This window comes from Bubalus bubalis, chromosome 19 (assembly GCF_019923935.1).
Source record: "Bubalus bubalis isolate 160015118507 breed Murrah chromosome 19, NDDB_SH_1, whole genome shotgun sequence".
Lineage (NCBI taxonomy): Eukaryota > Metazoa > Chordata > Mammalia > Artiodactyla > Bovidae > Bubalus > Bubalus bubalis.
In genome coordinates, this window is record NC_059175.1 from 62519642 (window position 1) to 62545228 (window position 25587).

At 45.3% G+C, this 25587-nt stretch overlaps 1 protein-coding gene and 1 long non-coding RNA gene across 3 annotated transcripts in view; one reads left to right on the forward strand and one right to left on the reverse strand.

Moving 5' to 3' along the window:
- The window catches only part of ANKRD33B (ankyrin repeat domain 33B), a 102488-nt gene that overhangs the window by 63286 nt on the left and 13615 nt on the right, over positions 1–25587 (reverse strand). The window lies entirely within an intron of this gene.
- Positions 14276–22051, forward strand: LOC123330635. Its single transcript, XR_006546674.2, has 3 exons — positions 14276–14414; positions 20947–21096; positions 21763–22051. It is a non-coding gene; the product is annotated as an uncharacterized LOC123330635 (long non-coding RNA).

Consider the following 25587-nt stretch of genomic DNA (forward strand, 5'->3'; position numbering starts at 1 on the left):
ACTGACAACACCCAATGCTGGTGAGGGTATGGGGCGCCCAGCAGGTGGGAGTGTTGAATGGGACAACCATATGGGGAAACTGGCAGTTTCTAATAAAACACACCACACGTCTGCCTTCTGATCCAGCAATTCCACTCACAGGCATAGTCCCAAAAGAAATAAAGTCTACGTCCAAACAAAAAGGTGTACAAGAATGTTTGCATGCTCAGTTGCTAAGTCATGTCTGACTATTTGTGACCCTACGGGACTGTAGTCTGCCAGGGTCCTCTGTCCATGGGATTTTCCAGGCAAGAATACTGGAGTGGGTTGCATTTCCCTCTCCAATGTTTAGGGAGGCTTTAAATCACAAACAATCCAAACATTCATTCAGCAGGGACTTCCTGGCAGTCCAGTGGTTAAGACTCCATGCTCCCAATGCAGGGGGCCCAAGTTCAATCCCTGGTCAGGGAACTAAGATTCCACAAGCCACATGGTGCACCCAAAATAAATAAATAAAATAAAGAGCTGTTATAAAAAGAGAGATAGAGACTGGATAAGCAAACTGTCTTATAGTCAAGCTTAGAAACACCACTCAGCAACCAAAACTAAATTCTGATACAGGCAACAATACCAATAGATCTCAAACTCACTGCTGCTGCTAAGTCGAGTCAGTCGTGTCTGACTCTGTGAGACCCCATAGACGGCAGCCCACCAGGCTCCCCTGTCCCTGGGATTCTCCAGGCAAGAACACTGGAGTGGGTTGCCATATCCTTCTCCAATGCATGAAAGTGAAAAGTGAAAGTGAAGTCGCTCAGTCGTGTCCAGCTCTTCTCGACCCCATGGACTATAGCCTACCAGGCTCCTCCGTCCATGGGATTTTCCAGGCAAGAGTACTGGAGCGGGGTGCCTTGCCTTCTCTGCTCAAACTCACTACGTGATATGAAATAAGCCAAACACAAAAAAGTACATTGCTATTTGTTTCCATTTAATGAAATCCAAGGACAGACAAAATTGATCTATGGTGATAAAAAAACAGTGAAGGGGGTGATTAAATGGGAGAAATTTCCCGGTTAATGGAAACATCGTATATATTGATCTGGATGATATTTATATGCTTATATTCATCTGTTAAAATTTATGGACCCATACCCTTAAGAGTTATGTGTTTCTCCGTGTGCAAACTGTATGTCATAAAAGACAACTTAGCCAAAGATACACAAATGGCCAGAACCACAATGAGATTCTATACTACCCATACCAGGCTACATCTTAGAAGCCTACCAGAATGGTTACAAATAAAAATAAAACAACAAGCAGAAAATACCAAGCGTAATTTCTCCACAGGGAAGGCCATGGAGAAACTGGAACCCTTGGCACAGCCGATAGGAATGTAAAATAGTGCAGGCACTATGGAAAACAGCCGGGGCATTACTCAGAAGGCTAAACATAGAATTATCATATGATCTGGCAGTTCCACACCTGGGTATATGCCCAAAGGGATTTCAAGCAGGGACTCAAACAGATATTTGTATACCCGTGTTCATAACAGGATTATTCACAGTAGCCAAAAGTCAGGACAAACCCAAGAGTCCATTAACAGATGAATGAATAAGCAAAATGTGCTCCATCCACATAATAGACTACTATTCCTTTAAATTAAGTGATGAAATTCTAACCCCTGCTACAACATGGCGAACCTTAAAGACACTGTGCTACGTCAAAAAAGCCAGACGTGCAAGGGTGAATGTTGCATGAGTCCGTGTGTGTGAAATATCTAGATTAGGCAAATTCACAGAGCAGAAAGTAGACTAGAGGCTACTAGAACCAGGCGGAGGAGGGCAATGGGAGTTGTTGCCAAGGTTACAGAGTTTCTGCTTGGGGTGATGACCAAATCTTGGAAACAGCTAGCAGTGACAACTGAACAAGATTGTGAATGCAATTCATGCCGTTGAACTGAAAGCTGGTTACAGTCGTTAAAAACCGGGTTTTATATTCTTTACACATTAAAATTTTTCATAATGGAATATGCCAAAAAAATTTAGTTCTATAGCTTAAGTGGACAAATTATATGGACTATGAATGATACTTCAATAGAGCTGTTGAAAATGAAAAAAGAAAAGAAAGCAGCTTGAGGATACCCATACGTGTGTGTGTGTGTGTGTGCATGCTCAGTCATGTCCAACTCTTTGTGACCTCATGGACTGAGCCCGCCAGGCTCCTCTGTCCATGGGATTTTCCAGGCAAGAATTCTGGAGTGGGTTGCCACTTCCTTCTCCAGGGTCTTCTCCAGGGATCGAACCCACATCTCCTGCGTCTCCTGCACTGGGAGGCGGGTTCTTTGGCACTGTGCCACCTGGGAAGCCCGCACACAACCTGGGTCTCAAAGCCATTCTGTCTCACCTGGAAGAAGTACACACTCTGACTCCACGGCCGTCCCCAGGCTGGTCAGACTAGCCCATGGCGATAGAAATCTGAAGGGCGGGCCTGGGTAGGAGGGAATAAGAGGAAACTTACCACAGTGAAGCAAATGCTCTTTATCCAGAGCTGGGGGCATGACTGCACATAGGGCAAGAATGTGTCAAAAATCACCCAGCTGCCCAAGAAGAATCTATTATACACTCTACTGTAAGTAAAGTATGTCTCAAGAAACAATTACTCCCACGAAGCCTGGTTAAAAAGCCGTAAGGCATTGATAGCGCTGGGAAGGGTGTGATGAAGGAAAAACCGGACCAGGGGTGAGAAACCTCCTGAGTCACTTTGGAGGAGGGAACGGCAACCCACTCCAGTATTCTTGCCTGGAGAATTCCATGGACAGAGGAGCCTGGCGGGCTGAGGTCCACGGGTCACAGAGTCAGACAGGACTGAGCGACTGACACTCTCCCTTTCGTTCTGAGTGGCCCGGGTAGATGGGACTCCACCGAGGCCGTGGGAAGCCAGCCCCAGAGTGATGAGGTCACAGGCATGGGGGGCAGGGAGAATGAGAGGAGAGGGAGCTGGCTTCTGACTCGGGGCCCTAAGAAAATATCCGTTATCTGCCAAGAAAAGAAACACATCAAGAGCATTCAGGACTCTCGGTAAACAAATCAAGGCCCAGAAATCTGCTGCCAATTAAAGGAAGCCTCGCAGGGACACACGAGAGACATTCAACTTGAATCAGAGGTTCAGGGTATGGAATACAAAGTCTAGTTAATTTCAAAGGGAACGGACGCATGTGGAGTCGTTTGTTTTTTAAAATATTTATGTATTATTTGGCTGTGTTGGGTCTTTGCACGTGGAGCTGTTTGTTTGGTTTTTTTTTTAACATTTATTTATTGTTTGGCTGTGTGGGTCTTAGTTGCGACACACAGGATCTTCGTTACGTTAGACAGGATCTTTCATTGCACGGCAGGTTTCGTTGCCCTGAGGAATGTGGAATCTTAGTTTCCTGGCCAGGGATCAAACTCACATCCCCCGCATTGCAAAAGGCAGACTCTTACCTGCTAGACCACCAGGGAACTCCCTGTGGAGTCGTTGGCTTCTTTGGGTTTGTTTTTTTCCTTCCCGGGAACAGTTGGCCTGACGCATGCCAAAACCAGTATGTTCCCCAGTTCAGTTCAGTTCAGTCGCTCAGTCGTGTCCGACTCTTTGCCACCCCATGAATCGCAGCACACCAGGCCTCCCTGTCCATCACCATCTCCCGGAGTTCACTCAGACTCATGTCCATCGAGTCAGTGATGCCATCCAGCCATCTCATCCTCTGTCATCTCCTTCTCCTCCTGCCCCCAATCCCTCCTAGCAAACAGGGTCACCCTGGGGTCTCCCGTGAGTCAGTGAGCACAGTGTCCTTTGTACCAAGGATCAGAACTCAGGACCTTCCACACCCCAGCATCCTCCACCGTCTCCACCCTCGGCTCCGACCTCATGCCCACCAGTCCAGCAAGAAGGGAAAAAATGAACAATGGCCAGAGTTCCAGCGTCATAATCATCTGGAAGGTGTCGGTGAGAAACAAATGGGACAAAACATCCAGGTGGGACACAGGGATGAGCCCAGAAGGCAGCATCACATTCATCTCTGGGGGGATTGTCAAGACACCCCCACCCTTAGCACACCCTGCCTCCCAGACCCCTCTTCTGAGACGTCTCCTTCCCCTCAGACATCTGAGCCATGACCTCTCTTCCTCACCTACCCACTGAGTCCCCCTCAAAAGATATATCCCCCCAAAAAGAGATATACGCAAGTCCTAACCCCTGGTGCCTGTGGACATGCTCTCATTAGGAAACAGAGTATTTGCAGATAGAATTAGGTCAAGAATCTTGCTTCAGTTTTGTTTTGTTTTTTAATTTTGGTATTTTGGCCTCGAGGTATATGGGGTCTCAGCTCCCCAACCAAGGATCAAACCCGCACTCTCTGCATTGTAAGGTGAAGTCCCAACCACTGACCACCAGGTCATCCTGGAGATTTGAGAGGCAGAGGCATGGCAGGGGAGGCCATGTGAAGATGGGGGCAGAGGTTGGAATGATGGAACCACCAGCCAAGAATGCCCAGGGCCACCAGGGACTGGGAGAGGCAGGAAGGATCCTCTCCTAGGGTCAGCAGAGGACGCGCGAACCCGCTGTCAACTTGAGTCTGGATTTCTAGCCTTGGCATCTGTGAGAGGATGGATTCAGTTGTCTCAAGCATCCAATTTGTGGCCTCAGCCCTAGGAAATGAATACATCAGTGATCCAGCACCACATTTGCCCTGCATCCTCCAAGCATCTCCTCCACTGACCCTCCTTCTCTTCTCCCGCTCAGGTCGGCACCCAGGGGTTCAGCCTCACCCACCTGCCATGGCAGCAGAACCCCAGAAGATCACCCGCCTCCTGGCCTGACTTGACTCCCCTCCACCCTCTACATTCCTATGTTCTCTCAGCTCAAAGAAAGTCCATTCCTTTAACTTCATGGTTCCCCTCAGGAGGAAAAGTCCAGGGTGGGTCCCTGCCCCCGTCCCCAGCCTGAAAGGGCACCAGAGACACCTTTGTGGTAGAGTCAAGTATTGCTTGGTGCATTTGCAAAAATAAGATCCAACCAGGCCGGGCAGTAAAACACTCAACATGCCTGGTAATTTGCTTAACTTTTTGATTCCTCCTGCTACCGGTAACCTCAACTTTTAATAAATGGAAAGAATAGCTGGTTATGGAAATGAACAGAAAGAATAACCTGCAAATAGATTGTAGGTGATACAAATGCTGTTCCTTCAGAGCAGCTGAATGCAAAGATAACCCACCACCTGGGCCACTGACACCATCAAAGTGTATCAATCCACACAAACAGCAAGTTTATGGTTCTCTAGAACATGAGTTCTGAGTGGAGCCCACCAGCTTGCAGCTCACTCACTATTCCAAGTTCCTGGTTCCCTGTTAAGGAGAATTTTACACTCCCAAGAATTATCTACCCACAGGAAGATGCTGCCACAGCATGTCACACACACGCAATTCACAGTCTAACAGACGGCTAAGATGCTCTCCTGCCTTATGTGATCCATTCTGGCTTCTGGTCTCTTACTTAAGAGTGACACATGCCTGGGGTCCTTCCAAAATCAGCAGCCTGAAAGTTGATCAAATACTCCAAACACACACCTGCAACATTTTGTCGCTATTGTTGTTTCAATAGATTTTATTCTTTAGAGCAGTTTTAGGGAATTCCCTAGTGGTCCAGTGATTAAGACTCTGCACTCTCAGTGACAAGAGCCGGGGTTCAATCCCTGGTCAGGGAACTAAAATCTCATAGGCTATGCGGCACGACCAAAAAATAATAATGTAAGAATAAAATGAAAAATAAAAATAGAGTAATTGTAGGTTCACGGCCACACTGAATGGAAGGTTCAGAGATTTCCCATGTGCAAAGTTTTATTATCTCAAATGACATCCAGAGAAAAGGAAGTCCTTTGCTACACTCAAATTTCAACAGTACAGCTATAATAGCTAAGACCAGCCTTTTCTTTTTTTTTTTTAAGAACATAATGGGTTAATAGCTAAAGCTCTACAAAAAACAAATGAAAAGAAATATAGCATAAACAAATATATGCCATTTTTAAACGGGTTATTGCCTAGAAAAGGAAAGGTAATCTGAGCACACTTCAATCTTCAGTTAACAAGAGCTACATTATATAATGTTATAACAGTGAGATAAATGTTACTTGTCTCCAACCATTAGACTCAGTCAACAGATGAAGTCAAGGTATACATAAGAATAATTACAGTCAGAGGGGAAAAAAATGTTATTAATCTTGTCAGGACACAGAGAGAGGTGGTGTGGGCAGAGGAGGTACAGAAAGGTCAGGAATGACCTTCCTTAAAGGAGAAGAAGTCCAGAAATAATGACTAGAGCTGAAGCAAAAGAGGAAGGTTGAAGTAAAATATATGCGTAGGTTCTGGACAGTTAGCTTGACCAGGGTTCAAACCTGTGCCCGCTGCATTGGAAGCATGCAGTCTTAACCACTGGACCTCCAGGGAAGTCCACAACTAGCCTTCCTGATTTGTAACGTAAGTGCCTGACATCAAGCTTTAGACCTCTATGTGTGTGTTAGTCGCTCAGTCGTGTCTGACCCTTTGAGACCCCATGGACTATATAGGCCACCAGGCTCCTCTGTCCATGGGATTCTCCAGGCAAGAATACTGGAGTGGGTTACCATTCCCTTCTCCAGGGGATCTTCTCAACCCAGGTATCGAACCCAAGTCTCCAGGATTGCTGAGACATTCATTAATATTTCAGAGATATCCATCTCAGATAAACACAAGGCCAACAATTCAACTACAAAGAGAGGCTGGAAGTCCCCCACACGATGTTCTGTTTAGAAAGCTTTAGGGGACCTAGATAGCAGCCCATCTATCCAGATGGGCACCCTCCTTCCTACACTTTCATTCCCACTCTTTTGTTTTAAATTCACCAAAAAAGAGTGAACGTGAGAAACCCTGGCCCTTGCCCTGCCAACGAAGCACAATCCCAGGTGGTCATCTCTCTCTCTCCCCACCTGCACCCCGCCCCCCACCATGTGGGCCCAGGCACACCCTGTGCCCAACAGGTCCTGGAAGTAATAAAACTTGCTTTTTCAAAGTTTCCTGACAGTGGTTGCTGAGGTATGTCTTGCAGTCCTGCGGAGAACCACAAGGGCTGGTCCAGGCACAACCTGGGCTCCGCTGGGGAAATGTCTGTGGGGGCCGCCACAGGAAGGATGGGCCCCAGGCCTTTCAAGCTGAGAGCATCACTCTCAATGGGCTGAGGACACAGAAAACAAAGGTATTAGAACCATAAATATAAAAGACGATGGGTGTGAGTGTGTGACTGTAAAGATGGGAGAGAAAAGGGAGTTGCTGTTTAGTTGCTCAGTCGTGTCTGACTCTTTTGTGACCCCATGGACTGTAGCTTCTCTGTCCATGGGATTTTCCAGGCAAGAATATGGGAGTAGGTTGGCATTTCCTTCTCTAGGGATCTTCCCAATCCATAGATGCAACCCACGTCTCCTTCACTGGCAGGTGGATTCTCTACCTCTGAGCCACTAGAGAAGCCCCTAGAGAAAGAGAGCTGTGGGTCAGCAAAAACGTCATCTTTGCTGCAGGCAGTCAATAGTATTGTCCCAAATGGGTCAATCAAAACGCCCGTTACGAGCAAGCTGTCCATCAACAGGGCGCGGCCACCAAAAGAAATGGAAGTGGGGATGGTTATCAGGTCTGGGAAGCAGATGGAAGGGGGAAGGGTCTGGGGTGGGCAGCCGCAGCTGTTCACACAAGCGCATGTGTGAGTAAGATCCTCTTTTCCACTGTGTATGTGTGTGCGATTTTAACAAAAAAAAAGGAGGAAGGAGATCAAAAGACACAAACGTCCAGTTAAGAAATAGATGCGCCATGAAGATGTAACGTACGGCATTGTGACTAGAGCGAACAATGTTCTATTTTTTTGTTCGAAAGTTGTTAAGAGAGAAGATCTTACACACTGTATCATCAGAAGGGGAAAAAAAAGTATCGTGCTTATGTGTGGCGATGGATGTTAACTGGACTTACCGTGGTGGTCATTTCACAAAACAGTCGTCCCTCGGTATCCACAGGGAATCAGTTCCCAGACACCCACAGATACTAAAATCAGCAGAGTCTCAATTCCCTTATATGAAATGGCAGTGTTGGATACAACCCACACACATCATCCTTACACTTCAAATCATCTGTAGATTCCCTCTAATACCTAACACAATGTAAACGCTATGTAAATAGCTATAAACACAACGTAAATGATATATAAATGGTTGCCACCTGGCAACAAGATCAAGTTTTGCTTTTTGGAACTTTCTGGAATTTCTTTTTCCAAATATTTTTGATCCATGGATGTAAATCTGAAGATTCAAAACCCACAGATACAGAAAGATGACTGTATATAAAAATATTTAATTTTTATTTTGTACACTTGAAACTAATATAGTCTTATATGTCAAGTATAGCTCAGTGTTTTTTAATGGGAAGAGGAGAGCAAAGTACTAAGAATGAAAAACAAAGGATCTTAAATGGTAAAAACTAAGCAGATGACCCAAAATAAGATCCTTGTCAACAAAGGTCAAGGTGTACTTAAGGAAGAATCTGGACAATGGATAGGTTATTTAACCAACATCGTTGGAAAAATTGATTATTAAGCAGGAAACACACATACCATGTATCAAGACACAGATTAAAAGGACTAAAAAATTAAGAGCAAAAAGAAATATAGACAGATACATTTATATTCTATAATGTTAACTGATGAGACAGGAAAGATTTCAATAGCATGCTGCTACTGCTGCTAAGTCGCTGCAGTCGTGTCTGACTCTGTGTGACCCCATAGACGGCAGCCCACCAGGCTCCCCCATCCCTGGGATTCTCCAGGCAAGAACACTGGAGTGGGTTGCCATTTCCTTCTCCAATGCATGAAAGTGAAAAGTGAAAGTGAAGTCGCTCAGTCATGTCCGACTCAGCAACCCCATGGACTGCAGCCCACCAGGCTCCTCCATCCATGGGATTTTTCAGGCAAGAGTACTGGAGTGGGGTGCAATCGCCTTCTCCGTTCAATAGCATAACAATGAATAAAATAACAAGTAAAAGATAAAAGTTTTATTGTACACAAAAACTACTTTCATTTACAGAAAGAGTTATAAGGAAGATTAAAAGGAAATTTTAAAATACCAACCAAGTTATTAACACAGGATTATTTAAGTAATCATACAAACATTACTTCTTGGCCTTTTGGCTAAGATCAAGTGTAGTATGGGGGCTTTCTAGATGACACAGTGGTAAAGAATCCACCTGCCAATGCAGAAGATGCAAGAGACGCAAGTGTGATCCCTGGGTTGGGAAGATCCGTGGAATAAGAATCAGCAACTTGCTCTAGTATCCTTGCCTGAAAAATTCCATGGACAGAGGAGCCTGGTGGGCTATAGTCCACGGGGTCACAATGTGTCAGACATGACTGAGCAACTGAGAAGCACAAATGTATTAAATATCAATATAAATATACCAAAAGCACAACATTTTAAGTGGATAAAGAACAGAAAAATTAAAAAAAAATTACTAATTAGCAAATTAAAATATTAATGAGACACCACATACTTAACAAAAAAGATTGCATTTCAGACATTCGTAGAAGATGGATTACTCAATTAATGGTGTTGGACAAATGCCCTGGCCACATGGGAAAAGATAAGGTTGGATCTTTACCTCATGTCTTATGCCAAAGTGAGTCATTAAATAATATACAACCATAAAAACTCTGGGAGAAAATTTAGATAACTATTTCTACAAAACTGCTTTAAAAAAGCATTTTGAAGCATGATAGCAAAGCCAGAAACCATAAAGAAAAAGAGAAATCTGACTAAACAGAAATCTATTCCTTCTCAGCAAAACAGTCTAAAGAAAGTAAAAGGCAAATGATAGGAACTTTCCAGTCCAGCCATGACAACCCTGCTTCAAGATATCCATTCTCCCACTGAAAACAATGAGTAAGAGGAAATAACTTGTTTTTAAATCTATCTGGAGGCATCAGACTTCCAAGACAACTGCGACCTGTGGGCCTGACATCCCAGAAAGAAGGTGAAAGCTCTGAGATAAGCTTCCACTCTCATCTCTGTTCCCGTCATGGTATTTGCTGATTCATAAAGGCAGAGAGGGGCTTCCCTGGTGGCTCAGTGGTAAAGAATCCACCTGCCAATGCAGGAGATGTGGGTTTGATCCCTGGGTCAGAAAGATCGCCTGAGGAAGGAAATGGAACCCACTCCAGTATTCTTGTCTGGAAATCCCATGGACAGAGGAACCTGGTGGGCTACAAGTCCATAGGGTCACGAAGGGTCAGATACAACTTAGCACCTAAACAACAACAAAAGCTGAGAGACAGAAGAGAAACCAAGCAAAGAACAACAGCGATGACCAAAGGTGTTAGGCAGATGGTAAACCACCATCTCAGGGACTAAGGAGACGCCATTGGAGTCCATGGCCTCCCAAGGGTGACAGGCCTATTGAACATTCCACGTTCTCTTAGGAAGCCCAATGGGCTAGGCCCACAAGAAAGGCAAGCCAGAGACAGACCAGACCTTACAGAGACCTACATAGCCTATTATCACCTGTCCCACTCTAGCTGCCAGAAGCAAATTAAATCTTCTCCGGAGAAAGACGACACCACCTAGATTTTTCACTTACAGTACCTAACGTTAAAAAAAATTACCAGAAGTATCAGGCGAAAGGACCAAGAGAAAAACAGACAGCAGAAAACCTCTCTAAGAGCTGTATATTGAAGGTATGAGGCTGTAATTCACATGTAACAGACTGTAGCCTGCCAGGCTCCTCCGCCCATGGGATTCTCCAGACAAGAATACTGGAGTGGGTTGCCATTTTCTTCTCCAGGGGATCTTCTCAACCCAGGGATCGAACCCAGGTCTCCCGCATTGCAGGCAGACGCTTTAACCTCTGAGCCACCAGGGAAGCCCATATGTAACAGAACACAATGACAAACAGAATTTTAGCAGAGAATCTGTAAAGAAGAACAAAAAATTTTAGAAATAAAGTATATAGTAACTAAAACTAAGAATTTTAAAAGGAATGAAGAAGTAAAGAGGCAGTTAGTGAACTGGAAGATGAGTTAATAAGAAATGCCCAGACAGTGGTGGTGGTGGGAGCAGAGGGGGAAGGATGGAAAAGATAAGGGGGAAAAAAATGGATCAGGGTAGAAAGTTCTAGTATATTGGAATGTGGTGTCACAGAATGGGGGAGAAAAGGAGAATGGGACAAAACAATATTTGACACGACTGTGGCAGAAAATTTTCCAAAACTGACAAAAGATATCGAGCCATAAATTCAAAAAATTCTGCAAGCCCCAAATAAGATTTAGAAAATAAACCCAAACTGGAAAAGCAATGTGGAACATATGGTCGACAAAGAATAATACTTTTAGCATATTTTTAAAGTTCTTAGAACTCGGGAAGAAAAGACAGATTAACAACAACAAAAAAGCAAAGGATATAAAGAAGTAAAAGAAAGACATGTTTAACCTCAGCAGTCATCAAAGACACACATATTAAAGTGAGTTATCATTTTCTGACCATGAGTTAGAAGAGATTAAAAAGGGTGAACATAACTAGCTTTGGTAAATGGGAGAAAAGGCACTCTTGTAACTTGCAAGCCGGTTCACTGTTCTGAAGGCAATCAATTACCATGTGTTACAGCCAGCCAGTCAGGATAAGTAGGTTGTATGGCAGTAACAATCAGCCCCCAATTTCAAAGGCTGATGACAAAAGTCCACTTTCCCACAGGACGTGTCCCCTGCAGGCGGGCTCTTTCCCAATTGTTCTCCCTTTGCTTGCAATACTATGGGTCTCATCACAGAGGGAAACGAAGGTATGGCAAGTCATACGCTGGGTCTTAAAAATCATGACCAGAGTTACACAAGTCAGATCTCACACTGAATTTGCCAAAGCAAGAGGCACACCCAAGTGAGACGCCACAGGAAAAGAAGTCTACCCCTGCTCCAGGGAGAAGCAGGAGTATGTGTGAAAATAATAGAACCCACCATGTGGCTCCAAACTCAAGACCCAACAATTTCCTTAAAAATAATTAGATCAATTGGCAAAGATATATGCAGACCACTATACTGCCCATAAATGACAAACTACAAATCACCTCTTAATGTGTTTAAGTAAAATAGTTCTAATCTTTCTGCTTTTGTAAAAGTTGAATGTATTTATCCTCATTCTCACTTTCCCTCCTGTGTATTTGCCTGAGCCAGAACTCACAGAAACTGACTGTGAATCCTGCACCAAAGACTAATTATGACTCACTTCTTATGCCGAACTCTAAAAAAAAAAAAAAGGAAGTCACGCATTTTCTAAAAATGAAAACTATCCAAAAAACAAGGTATCTTGCAGTAATGAAAAATAATGATGTGTATATGCAGACATGAAAACATAGCCTCAATAAGCTGCTAAGGAAAAAAACAGATGACAAGTATTATAAGAAATGACTCAAGGTATATCAAAAATTTAATTTTTCTGGATCAGTGATTTTCATATTTGACTACCTACCTATGTTATCTGACTATAAGCGTGTACGACTCTTAATGTTGCAAAGACCAATAAGTCATTTCAACAGTTTTGATAATCAATGTGCTGTATGATGAGGACTCGGCAAAAGAGGCAGGCAGTTTTATAGTGTGTGGGTGGAAGGAGAAATTAGTACAATCTTCCTAGAAAGCAAGATGGCCTTTAAAAGGCACATACTCATAAAACTAATAATATACCTTCTAAGACTGATCTAAAAAGGAATGCTCCAAGTGCCAATAGAAAATATACTAAAACATCCATTCGTCAGGACATTATTCATAAATCTCAGAAACCACCAAAATACCCCAAAATGACTAACAAAACGATGCCGTATACAGAAACAGGTTTTGAAAACTCAAGATTCTAAAGTACGTTTAATATAGAAATGAGCTCAGGGTATGCTCATTAAAAAAAAAAAAAAAAGCAGGGTCCAGAACTGTATTTATAAATCAACTTTACAGATACACAGACTGACAGATCGCACCAAATGTTAACAGAGGTTGGTGTGATCATTCACAGGGAAAAATCAAGTTCTATCCCGAAAAGCCTTCACAAATTACTTATATCAGAAGCATCAGCCACAGTGAAAACTTCTGGGACCCCCAACTTCAGTGCCCCTGGAAATCCAACAAGCAGAAGATTTTCCCAGCCTCTGAGCCAAGCACATACTGCTGCTGAAAGCCAGGAAGCAAAGAATAAATGTCCAGAGATGTACATTTATTGGAAAAGGCCCGCATTTGCACTGAAAAAATCCTTCCCTATTTGAATCTGCTGACTACAGGAGACCAATAGCAATTTCCTCAATTATACATTAAGAGAGCACACCAAAAAACTTGGCATGAAAAAACGAGAACCATTCGGTTGGTCTAATGTTGTAATGAAGTGGATGGAAAACAGAGATAAGAAAGCATTTCACACATACATACACACACTGAGTTACAGGGTCCCATACACACGGTGTTTTCACAGTGTATCAGGTTCAGACAATGATTTCCAACCAGCTAAAGACTGGACATGACTGAGCGACTGCACTTTCGCTTTTCACTTTCATGCATTGGAGAAGGAAATGGCAATCCACTCCAGTGTTCTTGCCTGGAGAATCCCAGGGATGGGAGAGCCTGGTGGGCTGCCGTCTATGGGGTCGCACAGAGTCAGACACGACTGAAGCGACTTAGCAAAGACCTCCTGGCTCTTTCTCCTTCCTGCAGAGCCGCACGATTCCCACTGTCACAAGATGGAAAAAAGAAATACAGCTGACCCGACAACACCACGGGTCTGAACCGCACAGGTCCACTTTTCTGGAGCTGTGTTGTTGTTTAGTCCCTAAGTCATATCCAGCTCTTTGTGACCCCATGGACTGTAGCCTCCCAGGTCCTCTGTCCATGGGATTTCCCTCTGAGTCATCTGGGAAGCCCCAGGTCCACTTACACACGTACTAAATACAGTTCATAAAGTGTATATTTTCATTTTACAGATCTTGAAATCAAGTAAGCGTGAGTGGAAAGTTTCTGTCCCATGAGACATCACAATATATGGAAGCAAAACAGCTAGGGTATGAGTGCAGACTGTCCAGACCGTTTCATCTTCCTGCACTTGGGTGAGTCACTTATCAGTTCCTTTGTTTTTGAGGCAGAGATGGCAGGTGCATGCGAATTTTTGACGGCACAGTGGGTGGAGCTGCTAACCCAGCATTGTTCAAGCGTCAACCATACTACTCAGCATGGCGCTGAGCCAAAGGACAAAGTTTTCAAACCACTTTCTCATTGATCCTGTTCCTTGAAGACAGAGCCCGAGGACATGTAGCTCTCCAGACCTCAGGACTCCTGCCCAGGCCCCGACCCTGAGAAGGCATCAGGAAGCATCCATGCAGGTGAGCAAGGAGGTGGGAGGGGTTCGCTGTGCTCAGAGGTGCCTTCCTGTATCTCTGGCCCCAGAACTATCTCTGTGCTTGATGCACGCATCTGAGCCCTCAACCCCTGGTGGAAACTCATCAAACACAAGGTCCAGCAACTCCCCTTCCGAGGGGGCGCCCACCATACCTCTCAGGCAGACAGCCTCTGGGCAGCCAGGCCGCAGGCCGACCGAAGAAGCCACAAGCTCCCAGGAACTGCTTTCTAATTTAAGGGGGTTTTCTCGGGGTTTTCTTTCACAAGAGCGAAGCCTTGTGCCCCACCCAAAGACTCACATAATCACATTCTCAGATTTGCTGTGTGGAGTGGAAATGACGACCCAGACCTGAAGTGAGATCTGAGAAGCCAGAGCTTGCAGACTGGAGGACGGGGGAGTTTGGAGGAGAATGGATACATGTGTATGCACGGCTGAGTCCCTGCCTTCCTCACCTGAAACTATCACAGCATTGTTCGTTCATCTGCTATCAGTTCAGCCCAGTCCCTCAGTCGTGTCTGACTCTTTGCGACCCCATGGACTGCAGCAATCCGTGGTCGAACCCCGCATTGTTCAAGGGTCAACCATAATACTCAGCATGGCGCTGAGCCGTAGGACAAACTTTCCAAACCACTTTCTCATTGATCCAGTTCCTTGAAGACAGAGCCCCAGGATGTGTAGCTCTCTGTGGCCTCGGGACTCCTGCCCAGGCTCTGACACCAAGAAGGCTGTCAGTCTGAAGGCCTTGTGTTGGGCCAAAAAAAATAATAGAAAAATAAAACTAAAAGCCAAAGCTTAAGGATACTGGATGGCAAGCCCAAAAAGGGATTTGTCAATCAAGGACAGTGTTTGAGGAAGGTAGTTTCCAAATGCTGTATGCACCTGTGAAATACTTGATGATCTGGGGACATGAATATTGAAAAAGCATCAATCCAGTTAAGTATAATATAAGAGGCAAGCTCACCACCAGTCCTTATGAAGCTCTAGCCTGGAACACTCTGTCCTCCTGAAAAAGCACCAGTTTCAGGGAGATGTTACTGAAACTTACACTTCAGAGTGGAAGCAAGTCTTTTCTCCTCTAACACGTTGCCCAAATCTGCCTCTGAGTGAGGTCATCGGTCACTTCTCATCTCTGCTCCTAGTGGCTCCACCACTTCATTCTGCTCTAGCCTCTCTGGCCTCCTGGCTGTTCCAGAACATTCCAGGTCCTCCACCTCATAGCCTTTGTTCCTGCTGCTCCCTCGGCCTGGACCACTCTTCCTCTAGATGCCCATGTCCGAAGATTTTCAGTTCCACAGTGTCTGTACTCAAAGGCTGTCTCCAGAGCATCCACCCGACGCTGTGTAACCCATGACCTGCTGGTCTACTCCTGGTGGTGGTGGTTTAGTCGCTAAGTCGTGTCCAACTCTTGAGACCCCATGGACTGTACCCGCCAGGCTCCTCTGTCCATGGGGATTTTCCAGGCAAGAATACTGGAGTGGGTTGCCATTTCCTTCTCCAGGGGATCTTTCAGACCCAAGGATTGAACCCAGGTCTGCATCGCAGGCAGATTCTTCACCGACTGAGCCACAAGGGAAGCACCTCTCTTCCTGCCCAAAAGCACGGGAGCTCCATCTGAATGGGAATTTCCCCTTTACTCAGCGCTCAGTTCCCTAGAAGAGTGCCTAGTGCAGGACACGCACTTTATCCTGATGTTTCTTTTTAAAGGAGGAACTGCTGCCCAGCGTCTGCTTGTTTTCCTGACAGAATGTGCCACACGCTGTCCTCTAGGCGTGAAATGGCCATCTCTGGCTCCTCATATGCTTCATCAGCAATTAAATCTCCACCGAGCATGTGGGGCCCTCCAAGGTCCTCCTGGCTCGAGGATAAAGATGGAGTCATCATCATGATCGGCAGGCTCGGTGGATATGGAGTGGATGGGTCACGCCTCCCGGGAAAACCTCCTCGTATTACATGTTTAAAAGCACTACTTGTCCAATTACGAGTATTTTTCAAGAGGAAAATAACAGTCAAATGTCAAGATTCTAACAACAAACACTCCAAATAAGAAACTGAGAAGTGTTTACAAGCGCTGGGCATTCTACTCATAGGTTTCTTTCTCATGGAATAGGAGCTCTCAGAAGAGCTGGTAAATACAAATCTCCTACTAAATCACTTTAGTTCAGTTCAGTCACTCAGTCGTGTCTGACTCTTGGCAACCCCATGGACTGCAGCACGCCAGACCTCCCTGTCCATCACCAACTCCCAAAGTTTACTCAGACTCAGAGTTTACTCAGAGTCGGTGACGCCATCCAACCATCTCATCCTCTGTCATCCCCTTTTCCTCCTGCCTTCAATCTTTCCCAGCATCGGGGTCTTTTCAAATGAGTCAGTTCTTCGCATCAGGTGACCAAAGGATTGGAGCTTCAGCTTCAGCATCAGTCCTTCCAATGAATATTCAGGACTGACTTCCTTTAGGATGGACTGGTTGGATCTCCTTGCTGTCCAAGGGATTCTCAAGAGTCTCCTTTAGCACCACAGTTCAAAAGCATCAATTCTTCAGCGCTCAGCTCTCTTTATAGTCCAACTCTCACATCCATACATGACTACTGGAAAAACCAAAGCTTTGACTAGATGGATGTTAATTGGCAAAGAAATGTCTCTGCTTTTTAACATGCTGTCTAGGTTGGTCATAACTTTTCTTCCAAGGAGCAAGCATCTTTTAATTGCATGGCTGCAGTCACCATGTAAATTCTTTAACTTTAAAAAATACCAAAAAAAAAAAAAAAAAAAAAAAAAAGCCCTCCAAAAAACACCTGACAGGGAATCAGGAAATTCCCTGGTGGGCCAGTGGTTAGGGTTCCAGACTTTTGCAGCCAAGGCCCCAGGTTCAATCCCTGGTCAGGGAACTAAGATCCCACAAGCCGCATGGTGAGACTGAAAAAAAAAAAAAGTATACAGAATTAATTCTCTAGCTTACATATTTCATATAATGAAAATTGGCAAGTAAACAAAATTTTTTTAATTTAAAAGATAAAAAGCATCTGACAAAACTTTCACTAAGAAGAGGGAGGAGAGAGCAACCAGGCTTGCCAAATACTCTAGATCCTTCTACAGCCTCAAGAATTTCTCCATATAAAAAAGCACTCATGTCTACATACAGTTCAAACAATTTTGGTGCCTTTATTCTCTATTTCAGTAATTTTCAAGCAGGGAGTAGTTTTTCCCTCTGTCCCTATCGAGGGACATTTGGCAATGTCTGGGGACATTTTTGGTTGTCACCCTGGGGCAGGACAGGTATGCTAGCGAGTGGAGGCCAGGGCAGCTACCCGCCAACCTGCAATGCACAGGTCAGCTCCCACAACAAAGAATCAGGCATCCCCAAACATCAGTACTGCCAAGGTTGAGAAGTCTCAATACAATAAATGCCATTTATAAGAAACCCATAGCTAACATCTTAATCAATGGGGTTAAAATGAAAGTCTTTCATCTAACTTCTGATACAAAGCAAGGATGACCACTCTCACCGTATCTATTCAAGACACTACTGGAAGTACTAGCCAGAGGTAGCAGACAAGAAAAAGAAATAAAAAGCATCCAAATAAGAAAGGACCAAGTAAAATTATCTGTTTTGCAAATGGTTTGATTCCCGGGTCAGGAAGAACCCCTGGAGAAGGAAAGGGCAACCCACTCAAGTATTCTTTCCTGGGAAATCTCATGTACAAAGGAGCCCAGGGGGCTACAGTCCATGGTGTCACACAAGAGTCAGACATGACTAAACAGCAACAGTAAAATGATCTTATATAGAGAAAGCCCTAAAGACTCCACAAAAAAAAAAAAATTGTTAGAATAAACAAGTCCAGTAAAGTTACAGGATACAAAAATCTACCTGCAAAAATCAATTGCATTTATTTATATCAACCAAGATCTATCCAAAAAAGGAAATCAAGAAAACAATCCTATTTACAATGGGATCAAAAAGAATAAAATATATAGGAATACATTTAATCAAGGAGGTGAAGATCTGTACCTTGAAAACTATAAAACTTTGGTGAAAGAAATTGAAGAAGACACAAATAAGTGGAAAGATACAGGAGCATTAATGTTGCTAAAATGTCCACGCTATCCAAAGTGACATACAGATTCAACAAAATCTCTATAAAAATCCTAAAGGCTTTTTTTTTACAGAAATAGAAAAACAATCCCAAAATTTGTATGGAACCACAAAAGACCCCAACCGGCCAATTCAATCTTGATAAAGAAGACACAGTTGAAAGCATTACACTTCCTGATTTCAAATTCTATTACAAAGCAACAGTAATCCAAACAGTATAATCCTGGTACAAAAACAGACCCATGGATCAATGGAAGAGAATAGAAAGCCCAAAATAAACCCAACCATGTGTGAAAGTGAAAGTGAAAATCGCTCGGTCATGTCTGACTCTTCGCGACCCCATGGACTATATGGTCCTTGAAATTCTCTAGGCCTTGAGTAGGCAGCCGTTCCCTCCTCCAGGGCATCTTCCCAACCCAGGGATCGAACCCAGGTCTCCCACACGGCAGGTGGATTCTTTACCACCTGAGCCACCAGGAAAGCCCAAGAACACTGGAGTAGGTAGGCTATCCCTTCTCCAGTGGATCTTCCTGACCCAGGAATCAAACCAGGTCTCCTGCATTGCAGGCAGATTCTTTACCAGCTGAGCTACCAGGGAACTCCAAACAGGTATGGTCAACTAATTTTAGTCAAAGACACCAGTGGAGAACACACAATGGAGAAAGGATAGTCTCTTTAATGAATGGTACTGGGGAATGTGTTCACTTGCAAAAGAATGAAATTGGGCCCTTATCTTACACCAACCACAAAAATCAGTTCAAAATGATTAATAACTTAAATGTAAGACCTGAAACTATTTTCAAATCAAGGTTCTATAACTGGGAGCAAGACACAGTAGCCAAACTTGATCCAACAGGCAGATACAAACCACCTACTGCAACTAACTCTGCTTGACTCAAGAGAACACAAGCTGAATGAATGAGGCCAAGGACTTCCCCTCATGGAGCTCATCAAGCGTAGAGAGAGACAATATCAACCAATCATTAAAAAACACAGCAGAAAGAAAGGAATCTCATGAACAAATTGCAAACAGTGATGAGATTCCAGCCTCAGAGAGAAGCCACCCAGCGAGGGGGGTGGGAGTTCTCAGAGAAGGTGGCACTGAGACTGCCTTGCAATAGTAGAGAGGAACGTGTCTGTCCTCGGGAGAAGAAGGATCGGCCGTGATTCTGGGGACAGCACGTCACCTGCTTCTGCGACACAAAAGGAAACAGTGGAAAATCAAGTATTGCTGGGGAACCTTCAAGGAAGGGCCGCTGCTTCGTTATTTTTTAACCTTTTTTTTTGGAGGCACTGGGTCTTAGCTGCTGCAGGCGGGCTTTCTCTAGTTACAGACAGTAATCTTCTAGTAACCTTCGTTGCAGTGCGTGGGCCTCTCGTTGTGGTGGCTTCTCCTGCTGCAGAGCACAGGGCTCTAGGCACGCGGGCTTCAGCAGTTGTGGCTCACTGGCTCTCGAGTACGGGCTTCGTAGTTGAGGCGCCCGGGTTTAGCTACCCCATGCCATGGGGAATCTCCCTGGACCAGGGATTGAACCCATGTGTCCTGCATTGGCAGGCGGATTCCCACCCACTGAGCCCCTGAGAAGTCCAAGAAAGAGCTTCTGAAGATGAGGCTGTTGTAACACACGCTACACAAATGAAAATAAATCCAGTGGTAGCAGAACAGACTGATAAGTGGTGAGATGCGGTGGGGAGACCCACGGGGAAGCACCACGATTGTTAAGGTGAGATGTCTCCAAGCCCCAGATTAGAGAGGCAGTGAGACCCCAGCGAAAAGTGGGACACCGTCACCAGAGACGGTGCAGGGCTGAGAACATGACTGTATATGAGAGATGAGTGAGGCTGGGTCAACTGCTGGATTGCAAATGTGAGCAGCCAGCAGCATGGAGCAACCAGAGTCAGCTACGTAATTTGCAGTCCTGATGCCAAGGGAAAATAAGGAGCCCCAGATTCAAAATCATTAAGAATTTCAGGACAGCAACAGCAGAGCAGTACCCCAAACATGGACCCTTTCAAGCACAGAGCCCCGGGGCCGCGGTGGTTATATGCTCACAGAGGCTTGGAAACAGAAGCAGTGCCAAAAAGCTGGGGCTGAGGGGTCACGATGAGTTCACGGAAAGTCTGAGCTGCTGGGAGGTTGGCGGGAGAAACCCTGCAGCTGATCTTGACTACAAGGCTGACTTCGGGAGCGCAGTCATGGGCTGAGAGCTGGCATCGGCTAGACCAGCCTGGGGGCAGGGTGGGGGTTCTGCCAGCAGGTGAGATTCTCAAGGAATGGCTTCTGCAGAGACAGAACCAACTGGGGATAGAGACACAAAGAATTGTATTTTAAGGAACTGGTTCACATGATGGCGGGGGCTGGCAGGCTGGAAACTCAGGCAGGGGCCAATGCTGCAGGCTCACGGCTGAAATTCTTTTTCCCCAGAAACCCAGTTTTTGCTCTTGAAGCTTTCAACTGATTGGATGAGACCCACCCAGATCATCAGTGGTCATCCTGAGTTCAAGCCAGAAGATGGTGGCTGTTAAGCATGTGCACAAGATACTCGGAACAACACTAGTGTGGTTAAATGACGAGGTGGGATAGCCTAACCACGCTGACACTTAAAAATAACCACAGCCGGGGAGTAAAGAGAGACAAGCTGGTTAAAAGAGCCTCAGAGCAAAGAAGTAGAAACCAGAAGGTCCAGGGGAGACTGGAAGTGGGCAGTGTGCGGGGGACCCAGGAGTCTCAGGAGGTGGCTTTGGGGGGTGTGATCCCAGCCTCAGGGACCGGATACTGTCATCCCAGGTCAGGCCACGGACAAGATCATGCAGTGGGCTGCTCCCACCATGGGCACTCTACCCCACCCCTCAGCTCCCCAGGGAGGGGTGTCAGTTTTGGATTCCAAAATGCTGGTGGTAGGGACGGGGACACGAGGCACAGGCAGCCCTGTCCTAGGCCAAGGGTGGGTTGGGAGGGAAGAAATCAGAGCTTAAGAGCGTGAAGCCAGAACCCAGGAAAGGATGCTTTCTGACGCCCAACAATGAAACTGCAGACTGAGTGGCAGGGGCAACCAGAGAAGGTGCAGGAACAGCCCCCCAGCTCCCGGGGCGAGGCTGGACATCAGTCACCAGGGCAAGTACCCACCAGCTCCACATGCCCTTGGCTTTCAGAAGCAGAGGAATTTTAGGTGCCTGCGAGCAAGTGAATCATGGGTTTCTTTGATTTGGAGTTTGTGCGTGTGTGTGTTTTCTTTTTTAGGACCAGAAAGATCCAAAGATGTTGCAAGAAGAAGGGAAAGAACTAGCACAGGGAAAGGTGGAAAAGGTCATGAGAGGCGGTGAGGGACAGCCGCCAAGGCAGGAGCAAGTGGGGACCAAGTCCACCCTGGAAGGGGTTTCTCTCAGCGGGGCAGGGATGGCAGTGACAAGCCATCCACGGCCTTCACTGAGCACTTCCCAAGTCCTCGGCCCCGGAGACCCGGTCAAGGACAAAACCAGGCTGGTCTTGCTCTCAACACAACCATTATCCCCTGATGCAAGAGCAAAAAAGGTGGGGAAGCCAGACAAGCCTGAGGACGCGGACCTCCAGCCTCTCTTCAGACCAGACAGTGAGGCCGTGCCCAAGCACAGACTCTTCCAGGAGGAGTTGGCAGAAACATTAATGGAGATGGAAATGCAGTCCACCAGGGGTACCCAGGGTTTCCCTGGTGACTCAGATGGTAAAGAATCCACCTGCAATGTGGGAGACCTGGGTGTGATCCCTAGGTTGGGAAGATCCCTTGGAGGAGGGCATAGCAACCCACTCCAGTATCCTTGCCTGGAGAATCCCCATGTAAGTCCATATAGTCAAAACTATGTTTTTTTCCAATAGTCAGATACAGATCTGAGAGTTGGACCATAAATAAGGCTGAGCCCTGAAGAATTGATGCTTTCAAAATGTGATACTGGAGAAGACTCTTGAGAGTCCCTTGGACAGCAAGGAGATGGAGTCAGTCCTAAAGGAAATCAACCCTGAATATTCATTGGATGGTGAAGCTGAAGCTCCAATACTTTGGCCACTTGATCCAAAGAGCTGACTCATTGGAAAAGACCCTGATGCTGGAAAGATTGAGGGCAGGAGGAGAAGTGGGTGACAGAGAATGAGGTGGTTGAATGGCATCATCACCTCAATGGACATGAGTCTGAGCAAACTCCAGGAGACAGTGAAGGACAGGGAAGCCTGGCGTGCTGTAGTTCATTGGGGCCACAAAGTGTCAGACACAACTGAGCAACTGAACAACAAGGAGTACCCAGAGTGCACATCAGAACTCCCTGGAGGGCTGTGAACACAGTGCTGATCCCACTCCAGAGTTCCCAGTTCCCAGGTCCCCACGGACACTGCTGCACGGGGGCCACACTTTGAGGACCTCAGTGACAGATCAGCAAACGCAAGCAGAGGTAAATAAAAGGACAGCTCCGCCCAAGGCTCACTGTGACATGGCTAAAATTTGGGGCTTTGCATACTCTTTTTAAAAATGTGATTTCTTACCATATACCGTAATTTACCAGAAATTTGCAATTAAGATCTTGAAAGGAGATACTAGTTGCTTAGGGTTGGAGGGGACGGGGAATAGAAGGGAACAGCTGACGGGTACAAGGTTTCTTTCCTCGATGGATGTTCTAAAGCGGACTGTGGTGATGCCTGCACACATCTGTGAATATACTAAAAAGCACTGAACTGTAAACTTTTAAATGAGTGAATTGTATACTGTGTGAATTATATATCAACACTTTTTAAAAAAAATACATTTTCTTCACTTTCCTTTTGATTACTTCCTTTAATTTTGCGTTTTGGGGATTTCCCATCACGTAGAGCTTCAAAGGTTTAGTTTCCTTTGAGAATTTTTTTTTCTACTTCTAGGCATCTTCTGACCACTTCATTTTGAACTGTTTCATTTTACGCATCTAAACTTCTGTTTAAAATCCCAGAAAAGCAGGATTCTCTATTTTTAGAGAGGGAGATTCTCTATATGTAAACCCATCCCATGGTCCACATACAGACTCTGGAATTTTTTGAGTAAAAGACCTGCACAAATATTTCCACAAATATTAAAAAAAAAAAAAAAAAACTATGTGCCTTTTCTGCAAGTGGAAAGACACTTTAAATGCATCAGCAGTTGATGTGTTTTGCTATAGTTTAAATGTCTGTGTCCCCCCAAAATTCATATGCTGAAATCCTAACCCTCAGGTGTGATGGTCCTAGGAGTGGAGCCTTTGGGGGATTAGATCATGAAGGTGGATGAGTATTCTTATAAAGAGACCCCACAGGGCTCCTCCCCTGACTCTGTCAAGTGAAGATGCAGAGAAGATGACCATCTGTGAACCAGGAATCGAGCCCTCACCAGACACTGAATCTGCATGGCCCTGATCTTGAATTTCCAGCCTCCAGAGCTGTGAAAAATAAATATCTGATTTTTATAAGCCACTCGGCCGGGTGTTCTCTCACAGCAGCCCAAATGGATGAAAACAGGTTTTAATAGCTAATATTCAGTAATATCTACTTCTTTGGGGGTGGGGAAAGGTCTCGTTTCTTCCTGCCTTCGTGCCTGCTAAGTCGCTCAGTCGTGTCCGACTCTTTGCGACCCCATGGACTGTAGCCCTTCAGGCTCCTCTGTCCATGGGTTTGTCCAGGCAAGAACACTGGATAGGGTTACCATGCCCTCCTCCAAGGGGATCTTCCTGACTCAGAGGCTGAGCCCGCATGTCTGATGTCTCCTGCATTGGCAGGCGGACTCTCGACCACGAGCACCACCTCTGCTAGAGACTTAAGAAGAAAAAAGTCCCTCTTTTCTTCTTACTTTGACTCTCTTCTAAAGTACTCATGTCATTGACAAGGAAACATGAGCCTGCACATATTTGCTAAAACTTATGTTGAGGGATTTCCCTGGCAGTCCACTGGTGAAGAATCCACCTTGCAATGTAGGAGACACGGGTTTGATCCCTGGTGGGGAACTAACATGCCACAGGGCAACTAAGCCCTCAAGCTGAAAGTACTGAGCCCCCACGCCACGACTAGACAGCCCGCCCACCCGCTGCAACGGAAGGTCCGGCATGCTGCAATGACCATACTGAGTGCCACAGCTAAGACCCAATGCAGCCAAACAGGTAATATATATAAAATAAATATACTTTTTAAGAAACACGTTGAAAGCAAGCCATCTGCAGATTGACAGAACTTTCCAGATGCAAACAAAATGTTGATGAGTTTTCAGTTATTTTCAAAGGCCCCCTCAAGCCAATTAACCTGAGGTAACTTTAAGAAATAATGTAACAGTACCTTAAGTACCTTTTGGGCCCAATGATATTATTAGTAGAATCACTGTGAGTCACTGCCTTTTACAAGTGAAGTAGGTTAATGCCCTGCACTTGTGAGTGAGTGAAAGTTGCTCAGCCATGTCCAACTCTTTGCCACCCCTTGGACTGTAGCCCGCCAGGCTTCTCTGTCCATGAAATTCTCCAGGCAAGAATCCTGGAGTGTGTTGCCATTCCTTTCCCCAGGGGATCTTCCCGATCCAGGGATTGAACCCAGGTCTCCTGCATTGCAGGCAGATTCTTAATCATCTGAGCCACCCGGGAAGGCCCCCAATGTACTTGTACCTCATTCTAAATAAACCAAAGGATTTAGATTTGTTTACGCCAGACATTTTAAAATCGTTATTTCTGTTTAAAACAAATTCACCAGAGATTTCCTGGTGCATTTTATGACAAGTAGCTGAATTTTTTAAATTTTATTTTCTAATTGGAGGAAAATTGCTTTACAATGTTGTGTTGGTTTCTGCCGTACGACAGTGCAAATCAGCCATAATTATCCATGTACCCCCTCCCTCTTATGCCTCCCCTTCTCTCCCCACCCCACCCTCTAGGTCATCACAGAGCACCAGGCTGGGCTCCCTGTGTTACAGCAACTCCTCACTGACTGCCTACTTTACACATGGTAGTGTATATATGTCTATGTGATTAAGTCACTCAGTTTTTTAGAGAAATGCACTTATTCTGCTTTCCAGGTATAGCAGTGGAGAGTAACCCCACTCCAGGGCCTCCTGCC